This window comes from Tupaia chinensis, unplaced genomic scaffold, assembly GCF_000334495.1.
Source record: "Tupaia chinensis unplaced genomic scaffold, TupChi_1.0 Scaffold000081_1, whole genome shotgun sequence".
NCBI lineage: Eukaryota > Metazoa > Chordata > Mammalia > Scandentia > Tupaiidae > Tupaia > Tupaia belangeri.
In genome coordinates this window covers 6,408,107-6,419,445 of record NW_006159542.1, presented here as the reverse complement: position 1 = coordinate 6,419,445, position 11,339 = coordinate 6,408,107, and positions in this window count along the sequence as shown.

The window sequence follows — 11,339 nt, the reverse complement described above, 5'->3', positions numbered from 1 at the left end:
TATATATATATTTATATATATTTGGAGAGATTTTTGCCATAGGGTGCGTGCACTTGCCAGAAAGACAGAGAGAGACAGAGAGATAGAAAGCAAGAAAACACCCCTGCAGGGTGGATGGCCACTCCGCAATCCCTTCTCCTCCATTCTCCTCTTGGGATCTTGGGCATGCACGCACATGTGCCCAGAAGTCTGGAAAATATTGAGGAACATATGGACATCCATGAACACTAGAGGCTCATGGCACAGTGAACGACACACAGAGTCAGAAATGTGTTTCCTTCGACAGAGAGTTATCTAATCCACTCATACATTCATTAGAAAAGTTATCTAATCCACTCTTACATGACATTTATAAAAAATGAGAAATTCTGGAGTTGTAATATTTTCTTAAATCTTCAGCCCTGCCATACCAAATCTTTTTTTTTTTTGGAGAGATTTTTGCTATAGGTCGCGTGCGCTCGCCAGACAGACAGAGAGAGACATTAGAGACAGAAAGCGAGAAATCACCCCCCAGGGGGGATGGTCACGCCGCAATCCCTTCTCCTCCATTCTCCTCTCGGGATCTTGGGCACGCATGCACATGCGCCCGGCATGAGTTTTAAGCCACCGGGTCCGGGACGCAAACCGTGGTCGACTACGTGGGAGTCCAGCAACATAGCCATTACGCTAACTACTGGTTCCCTTCTATATCAAATCTTAAGGCTATGTACAATGTATAACATTTGCGCTTCCCTCCTGGCTCAACTCCCACCCCAGCATTTACTTACAATGTAAATGATGACCTGGTGGGTAATTTTTTTTTCCTCCATTATCCAAAGAAATTCCCAAGAGTTAATTTTTTTTTTCTCATTACCCATCCAGTCCCTTTTATCTCCATTGAGTTTAATATCTTTCCACAAGTTACTTCTAACAAATCTTAGTCTCAGAATTCCGTTTCTTGAAGTCAAAAACAATTCTCCACCTTGTCCTTTTGCAAATAAAACTCTTCGTCATGATTTTCTCTGTATGTTGGCAGACAATCAAGAATTATGTCATAGCGTGTGGTCTGTGTCTTCTTGACTAAGGCTTGTTGGAAATGGAGCTAAGAATGAGGAAATTTGGATGGTTTCCAGTCAAATTCTATGGTTTTATTGCTGTGGCAGCCTTTCGCCTCCAGAAAATTCTACGGAAATCCAGTGTGGGCTAAGGCTAACAGGAAGTTAAAGGTTCCAATTCAGTCCTCAATAGAGAATAAGCCTTGTTGCTTAACCTCAATTAGTTCATAGAAGGGACTGTGTCCCTTTGCTTGGTTCAAAGACCCAAAGATATTAACAAGCTCTAAGTGTATGTGAGAGGCCCAAGACCCAGAACTAGAAATAGGAAATTGCAAGTAATAATAGTTTGAATTCAAATAAGTTTTTCTCCATTGGATTTTGAATGTTTCAGAATCATACTTAATACTTCTTTACTATAACTGAAGTTGCTATTTACCATAATAAAAAGAGGACTGGTGTAACCATCAGGCTGAAGTGCATCAAGATATTTTCATTTTATTCCAGCTTTGCTATGAACTAACTTTAGAACTTTGAGCAAAACAGCCCGCTCTCTGAGTCTGTCCTATCCCTGAATATTAGATGAACTTTAGGGTCCCTTCCAATGTGAGAGATCATATCTCTTTTATCATTGTCTCTTCATATTTAGCATCTATTCTAATGCTCAAGAGTATCATTAATCAAATGGTTTATTACCTATTGATGATAATGTGTATAGTATTCTCAACTGGACTTCCCTGAGATGTTTTTCATACTGGATAAATTTTCTTTATAAGCCAAATGAAATATAGAGATAGAATGTTTAAAAAAAGAACAAGAAAAATAAAATAATTTTTTAAAAAAGAGTATCATGAATCATATGGAATAAGTAATAAATGAGATCTATAGTTTTCTCGAGTTTTAGGGCAAAATGATCATAATTTATTACATTTCTGTTGTAAAAATTCATGCTGGCACCACATGTTGTTCTCATATGGTTTATAAACATTGTTGAATGTGAATAATTATAACTGCGGGCATATCTAAAGATTCCTATTATTGAGCTTTAAAAACTAATTTAATGTGATTCTCACAGCAGAGAGAATTTCCAGTTCTTCTTACCTCGAGTATAGCAATCTATCTCACTAATTTTGCCACCAAACCTGAAATTAAGTCCTTTCATATTTTCACAGAGCAATATTTCTATCTTTAAAATAATTTGCCCTAATATATTTAGAGATTCTTCATTTGATAACTACAATTTAATCATAAACATTTGTAAAAGCTTTGGCTTTACTAAAATAAAGAGGCCAACAATTTAATGCAGAATACTTTCACAGATTCTAGGTGCATGCTATTTGGATGTAGATTCCAAGGCACAACCACTGCTGAATAAAAAGGAAGAGAGAAAAGACAATAGACAGAGAAAGAGAGGCAGAAAGAAACCAAGCCCATTATCCTATTGTAAAAGCTGCCTGTGAATTTAAATGTAGACTTTAGAAAGCTCATTCTGACATTGACAGAGGCTGTGCACTACCCTTGTAGTAGGGAATTATTTAAATTCAAATGAGAATTCCAGGTGAAAAATTTAATAGATCTTTCTTCACTATCAAATGAAAGTGATGAATATCATTATATTAATCTAAAGCACTGTGTTACATTTAGTGTAATTGTCTTTGTTCCAGCTGTTATAATACAGTACCATAGACTGGGAGACTTATCTAACATTTATTTCTCACAGTTGTGAAGGGTGAAAAGTCCAAAGTCAAAGCGCCAGTAGACTCACTGTCTACTGAGGGTTTTCTTGGTTTGTACATGCTGTCTTCTCGTACATTCATATGGAGGACAGAAATGGATCTTGTGTCTCTCTGTGTTTATAAAGGCATTAATTCCTTCATGAAGGCCCCATCTTCATGTTATAAGCTAATCATTTTTAAGAGACATTTTTGATATAGGGTGCATGCAAGAGAGAGAGAGAGACAGAAAGCGAGACACCTCCCCCCCCCTCGGGAGGGGATAGTCATGCCATAGTCCCTTCTCCTCTGTTTTCTCAGGATTTGGGGTACGTGCACACATGCACCCAGTGTGAGTTTTAAGCCACTGGGTCAGAGACTCAAATCGCAGTCAATTACGTGGGAGTCTAGCAATGTAGCCATTACACCACTGGTCCCAATATAATCTAATCTTAATTACCTCCCAATGGCCCTACCTCCAAATACCATCACTTTGGGGGTCTGAATTTTAGTACCTAAATTTTGGGTGACACAAACATTCAGTCCATGAGAGTAATATAATCTTAACATTTATATAAGAGTAGTACAATTTATTATCACTATTTCAAATCCTGTTTGAGAGTCTGCTGCATTTACTGAAAATTGACCAAATCTCACAGTCATTCAATATGGCATTGGAGACCCTAGCTGAAAATGTCTGCCAATATTTTCTGCAGGAAACATTTTATTTTCATGGTAAATGAATTACTTTTCCAGATTCTCTAGAAGCGGATAATCAAATTCACCTTTGAGAGCTGATTGTGCCTTTTGGGGGAGCAGGAGGTCCAAGAATTTAATAAACCCTTGTTTCTTTGAAAAAAGCAAGATTCTGAGATTCCATTTTGTTTCAAGACAATGAGAATATAAACTGTTCTGTGCATAAAGGCATAAAATCAGTCATTCTTGTGAGCAATTGTGTAGTTCTGCAGGTTATTTTTTCTTTCATGAAAACCATTTGTTTAATATTTTTTCTTCTTGTGAAGCTTCAGATGAGTCATGGACTAAATGCAGGAAGAATCATGATAACCATAACATATTTTCATATGGTAATTGGTTGGCCCAGACAGTTTGCAAATTGGTTTGCACATTTTAACCCACTTAATTTTTGCATTAACCTTCTGAGACAAGCACTATCATCCCCATTCTACAGAAGAGTAAGCTAAAAATGCAGAGAAATTACTTGTTCAGGTCACGCAGTTAGTAAGTAGAAGAACCTGGTTCCATCTCAGGCACCCTTCTTGTTTTGAGCTTATTTACTTATTTCTTGAGAGTAAAAGACAGAGAGAAAGTAAGAAAGAGAACAAAAGAGAAAGACAATCTCGTGCCACAATTTTCTCCAGTCTTCCCAGGCATCGTGAGCAGGCATGCCAGGAATCAAACTCATGACCATCCTTATGGATCCAGCATCATTTGAGTAGACTATTACTACTGTGTTATTGAATCAGCCTATTTTTTTGGTTTTTTTTTTATTTATTTTTTTCCCCACACTTGAGAGACAGAGAGCCAGCACTCCCAACAGGGTTTTGATGTTCTAATCCATTCCCAGCTTCTACTAGCCCCAGATTATGGACACTCACAAGCCTCACATCCTCAGGGAAATTTCCAGAAGCAAACCTTCCCATGTGGCTCAGATTTATAGAGTATCAAACTTTATTGCCATGCCACAGTTCAGTTGCAACTCAGGTGTTCTGATGGGTATTCTCACTGGGAATCAGTCATCTGGCTTTTGTATCAAAATGATATACTGAGAGTGGGTGAGTTGGAGTGGGGGAGAGGAGTTAAAAAATAGACTGCCAGTTGAGAACCCAGTTAAAAGGACTTGCAATAATAATTGGTTTTAGGTCCAATAATAAATGACTTCAAGGAGGCTCATTTTACTAAAAGCCATCATAAGGCTCGTGACACTTATTAGTAGTAGCACTTGATAATTCCATTCTTCTGTGTAAATGAGTGCTTATCCTGTGCTAAATTCCTTACGTGCATTATATTATTTATTCCTTAGAGCAGCGTGGAGTTTCCTTGAAGAAGGAAATTACATGATTCTCTCTGCATTTAGTCCATGGCTCACCTGAAGCTCCCCAAAAAAGAACAAAAGTAGACAAATGGTTTTCATGGAAGGAAAAATAAAATCTGCTGAACTACACATTTACTCACAAGACTGACTGATTTTATGGATCACGTGATCAACACTGCATAGCTTTTAAACTATTAGTAAATGAGAAGAAACCAGTGGTCTTAGTCTTCTCTTGCATTGCTAACAGAAAACCTAAGACTAAATGATTCCTGAGGATAAAATTTTTATTCAGTTCATGATTTGGAGGTGTGAGATCCCAGGACCAACTTCTGGCGTGGTTACAGCATGGCAGAGGACAGGATCTAGAACAGAGCATCTATCCACAACTTTCTGTCTGCTCTGGTTTCCTTTCCCCTCACATAAGCACACCAGGACTCAATTGTGAAGGCCCCTTGGATCAACGTTACCTTGACACATTTGAAGGACAGGACTGAGTCTGAACTTGATCCATGTCACCATGGTCATGAAAGTTTGGCCCACTCCATGGAAAGGAGTATATTTTCGAGGACAGCCATCATAAAGTATTGTTAGCACTTCATATATATATATATAAATGTAAATGATGACCTGGTGGGTAATTTTTTTTTCCTCCATTATCCAAAGAAATTCCCAAGAGTTAATTTTTTTTTTCTCATTACCCATCCAGTCCCTTTTATCTCCATTGAGTTTAATATCTTTCCACAAGTTACTTCTAACAAATCTTAGTCTCAGAATTCCGTTTCTTGAAGTCAAAAACAATTCTCCACCTTGTCCTTTTGCAAATAAAACTCTTCGTCATGATTTTCTCTGTATGTTGGCAGACAATCAAGAATTATGTCATAGCGTGTGGTCTGTGTCTTCTTGACTAAGGCTTGTTGGAAATGGAGCTAAGAATGAGGAAATTTGGATGGTTTCCAGTCAAATTCTATGGTTTTATTGCTGTGGCAGCCTTTCGCCTCCAGAAAATTCTACGGAAATCCAGTGTGGGCTAAGGCTAACAGGAAGTTAAAGGTTCCAATTCAGTCCTCAATAGAGAATAAGCCTTGTTGCTTAACCTCAATTAGTTCATAGAAGGGACTGTGTCCCTTTGCTTGGTTCAAAGACCCAAAGATATTAACAAGCTCTAAGTGTATGTGAGAGGCCCAAGACCCAGAACTAGAAATAGGAAATTGCAAGTAATAATAGTTTGAATTCAAATAAGTTTTTCTCCATTGGATTTTGAATGTTTCAGAATCATACTTAATACTTCTTTACTATAACTGAAGTTGCTATTTACCATAATAAAAAGAGGACTGGTGTAACCATCAGGCTGAAGTGCATCAAGATATTTTCATTTTATTCCAGCTTTGCTATGAACTAACTTTAGAACTTTGAGCAAAACAGCCCGCTCTCTGAGTCTGTCCTATCCCTGAATATTAGATGAACTTTAGGGTCCCTTCCAATGTGAGAGATCATATCTCTTTTATCATTGTCTCTTCATATTTAGCATCTATTCTAATGCTCAAGAGTATCATTAATCAAATGGTTTATTACCTATTGATGATAATGTGTATAGTATTCTCAACTGGACTTCCCTGAGATGTTTTTCATACTGGATAAATTTTCTTTATAAGCCAAATGAAATATAGAGATAGAATGTTTAAAAAAAGAACAAGAAAAATAAAATAATTTTTTAAAAAAGAGTATCATGAATCATATGGAATAAGTAATAAATGAGATCTATAGTTTTCTCGAGTTTTAGGGCAAAATGATCATAATTTATTACATTTCTGTTGTAAAAATTCATGCTGGCACCACATGTTGTTCTCATATGGTTTATAAACATTGTTGAATGTGAATAATTATAACTGCGGGCATATCTAAAGATTCCTATTATTGAGCTTTAAAAACTAATTTAATGTGATTCTCACAGCAGAGAGAATTTCCAGTTCTTCTTACCTCGAGTATAGCAATCTATCTCACTAATTTTGCCACCAAACCTGAAATTAAGTCCTTTCATATTTTCACAGAGCAATATTTCTATCTTTAAAATAATTTGCCCTAATATATTTAGAGATTCTTCATTTGATAACTACAATTTAATCATAAACATTTGTAAAAGCTTTGGCTTTACTAAAATAAAGAGGCCAACAATTTAATGCAGAATACTTTCACAGATTCTAGGTGCATGCTATTTGGATGTAGATTCCAAGGCACAACCACTGCTGAATAAAAAGGAAGAGAGAAAAGACAATAGACAGAGAAAGAGAGGCAGAAAGAAACCAAGCCCATTATCCTATTGTAAAAGCTGCCTGTGAATTTAAATGTAGACTTTAGAAAGCTCATTCTGACATTGACAGAGGCTGTGCACTACCCTTGTAGTAGGGAATTATTTAAATTCAAATGAGAATTCCAGGTGAAAAATTTAATAGATCTTTCTTCACTATCAAATGAAAGTGATGAATATCATTATATTAATCTAAAGCACTGTGTTACATTTAGTGTAATTGTCTTTGTTCCAGCTGTTATAATACAGTACCATAGACTGGGAGACTTATCTAACATTTATTTCTCACAGTTGTGAAGGGTGAAAAGTCCAAAGTCAAAGCGCCAGTAGACTCACTGTCTACTGAGGGTTTTCTTGGTTTGTACATGCTGTCTTCTCGTACATTCATATGGAGGACAGAAATGGATCTTGTGTCTCTCTGTGTTTATAAAGGCATTAATTCCTTCATGAAGGCCCCATCTTCATGTTATAAGCTAATCATTTTTAAGAGACATTTTTGATATAGGGTGCATGCAAGAGAGAGAGAGAGACAGAAAGCGAGACACCTCCCCCCCCCTCGGGAGGGGATAGTCATGCCATAGTCCCTTCTCCTCTGTTTTCTCAGGATTTGGGGTACGTGCACACATGCACCCAGTGTGAGTTTTAAGCCACTGGGTCAGAGACTCAAATCGCAGTCAATTACGTGGGAGTCTAGCAATGTAGCCATTACACCACTGGTCCCAATATAATCTAATCTTAATTACCTCCCAATGGCCCTACCTCCAAATACCATCACTTTGGGGGTCTGAATTTTAGTACCTAAATTTTGGGTGACACAAACATTCAGTCCATGAGAGTAATATAATCTTAACATTTATATAAGAGTAGTACAATTTATTATCACTATTTCAAATCCTGTTTGAGAGTCTGCTGCATTTACTGAAAATTGACCAAATCTCACAGTCATTCAATATGGCATTGGAGACCCTAGCTGAAAATGTCTGCCAATATTTTCTGCAGGAAACATTTTATTTTCATGGTAAATGAATTACTTTTCCAGATTCTCTAGAAGCGGATAATCAAATTCACCTTTGAGAGCTGATTGTGCCTTTTGGGGGAGCAGGAGGTCCAAGAATTTAATAAACCCTTGTTTCTTTGAAAAAAGCAAGATTCTGAGATTCCATTTTGTTTCAAGACAATGAGAATATAAACTGTTCTGTGCATAAAGGCATAAAATCAGTCATTCTTGTGAGCAATTGTGTAGTTCTGCAGGTTATTTTTTCTTTCATGAAAACCATTTGTTTAATATTTTTTCTTCTTGTGAAGCTTCAGATGAGTCATGGACTAAATGCAGGAAGAATCATGATAACCATAACATATTTTCATATGGTAATTGGTTGGCCCAGACAGTTTGCAAATTGGTTTGCACATTTTAACCCACTTAATTTTTGCATTAACCTTCTGAGACAAGCACTATCATCCCCATTCTACAGAAGAGTAAGCTAAAAATGCAGAGAAATTACTTGTTCAGGTCACGCAGTTAGTAAGTAGAAGAACCTGGTTCCATCTCAGGCACCCTTCTTGTTTTGAGCTTATTTACTTATTTCTTGAGAGTAAAAGACAGAGAGAAAGTAAGAAAGAGAACAAAAGAGAAAGACAATCTCGTGCCACAATTTTCTCCAGTCTTCCCAGGCATCGTGAGCAGGCATGCCAGGAATCAAACTCATGACCATCCTTATGGATCCAGCAACATTTGAGTAGACTATTACTACTGTGTTATTGAATCAGCCTATTTTTTTGGTTTTTTTTTTATTTATTTTTTTCCCCACACTTGAGAGACAGAGAGCCAGCACTCCCAACAGGGTTTTGATGTTCTAATCCATTCCCAGCTTCTACTAGCCCCAGATTATGGACACTCACAAGCCTCACATCCTCAGGGAAATTTCCAGAAGCAAACCTTCCCATGTGGCTCAGATTTATAGAGTATCAAACTTTATTGCCATGCCACAGTTCAGTTGCAACTCAGGTGTTCTGATGGGTATTCTCACTGGGAATCAGTCATCTGGCTTTTGTATCAAAATGATATACTGAGAGTGGGTGAGTTGGAGTGGGGGAGAGGAGTTAAAAAATAGACTGCCAGTTGAGAACCCAGTTAAAAGGACTTGCAATAATAATTGGTTTTAGGTCCAATAATAAATGACTTCAAGGAGGCTCATTTTACTAAAAGCCATCATAAGGCTCGTGACACTTATTAGTAGTAGCACTTGATAATTCCATTCTTCTGTGTAAATGAGTGCTTATCCTGTGCTAAATTCCTTACGTGCATTATATTATTTATTCCTTAGAGCAGCGTGGAGTTTCCTTGAAGAAGGAAATTACATGATTCTCTCTGCATTTAGTCCATGGCTCACCTGAAGCTCCCCAAAAAAGAACAAAAGTAGACAAATGGTTTTCATGGAAGGAAAAATAAAATCTGCTGAACTACACATTTACTCACAAGACTGACTGATTTTATGGATCACGTGATCAACACTGCATAGCTTTTAAACTATTAGTAAATGAGAAGAAACCAGTGGTCTTAGTCTTCTCTTGCATTGCTAACAGAAAACCTAAGACTAAATGATTCCTGAGGATAAAATTTTTATTCAGTTCATGATTTGGAGGTGTGAGATCCCAGGACCAACTTCTGGCGTGGTTACAGCATGGCAGAGGACAGGATCTAGAACAGAGCATCTATCCACAACTTTCTGTCTGCTCTGGTTTCCTTTCCCCTCACATAAGCACACCAGGACTCAATTGTGAAGGCCCCTTGGATCAACGTTACCTTGACACATTTGAAGGACAGGACTGAGTCTGAACTTGATCCATGTCACCATGGTCATGAAAGTTTGGCCCACTCCATGGAAAGGAGTATATTTTCGAGGACAGCCATCATAAAGTATTGTTAGCACTTCATATATATATATATATACACACACACACACACACACATATATATATATATATATATATTAATTAAAATACATACTACTAAAATCAGAATCACATCAACTAGGACTCTTCACTTAAAAATATTGGGTAATGCTTTGGAGTTTCTGGGCAAGAGACAAGAATGGAAGTGGGTAGAAAAAAATAAATGACAAAGCTTTCACTGCAGCAACATTGTGCCAAGTTAGAATATTTAAAGAATACGGAACTTAGACAACAAAACCATTGTATTTGCATCTCAGAACACCAGCCTCTCAGAGTAACTTGGGTTCCCAAATTCTCCTTGTATAGAACATGAATAGCTCAGCATTATTTTAGACAGGCTCTGGTTTCAACCTACCTTCACGAGTCCTTCACTTTTCCAGAGCACATTTCTGTTGGTGAACAATCTGTGTTCCTTGCTACTTTCCTCTATGTCATAACCCTGGAAGTTTAAGTTTCTTCTACTGTTGTGACTCCTAGAACCACTATCCACTCTTCAAAGCTAGAAGCCTCATTTTTGTGGCATTAACGTCATGTTGCTGGTCCAAAATGAATATGGAAGAGGCCTCCACAACACAGAGACCACATCACCTTTGGAGAATTAAACTAAGAATTCTACACTTTTTAATAATAAGCACAACTTTTCTCTACTTATTTAGCCCCCTTACTTACTTAGTTCCCCTACTTATCTTTCTAGCCACATTTTTTTTTTCAAATTCCGCATATGCATATTCTATCTTCAGGCCAACATGGGCAACTTACAATTTCTCAGATGCATCCATTTTTACATACCTCCTATCTCTTCACAGATGCTCCCTCTGCCCATGCATCTTTCAGCCCATCATTCACCTAGTTAACACCTACACCTCCTCAGACCTGCATTGTGGAATATCACCTACACTTGGAAGTATTTTATTTTCCACACCCACCTACCTCCAAATGGGTTTCATTCTTTTTTCCCTTTCATATTCGTCCCTGTTCTTCCTCTATCCCTTCATGGAAAACATCTATTATCAAATTTAGAGTAGTAGCAGATCCTCAGTTATGGAATTTTATTCTGTTGCCATTGATTTTTTTTCTCTGTCTCCTTCACAGACTTGAGGGACAGAACATGTCTCAGTCATACTTTCATTCATTGGGTCTTGTATGGGACTAGTCTCAGGGCTGGATGTTGGTGAGCAATAAGACAAGATACTCTCCAAGGCAGCCTCACATGGAAAGTTTGCTAGTTCATGTCCAGACACCTCTCAGAATGTGCTATGCATGCCAATGCCCATAATCAGCACTGG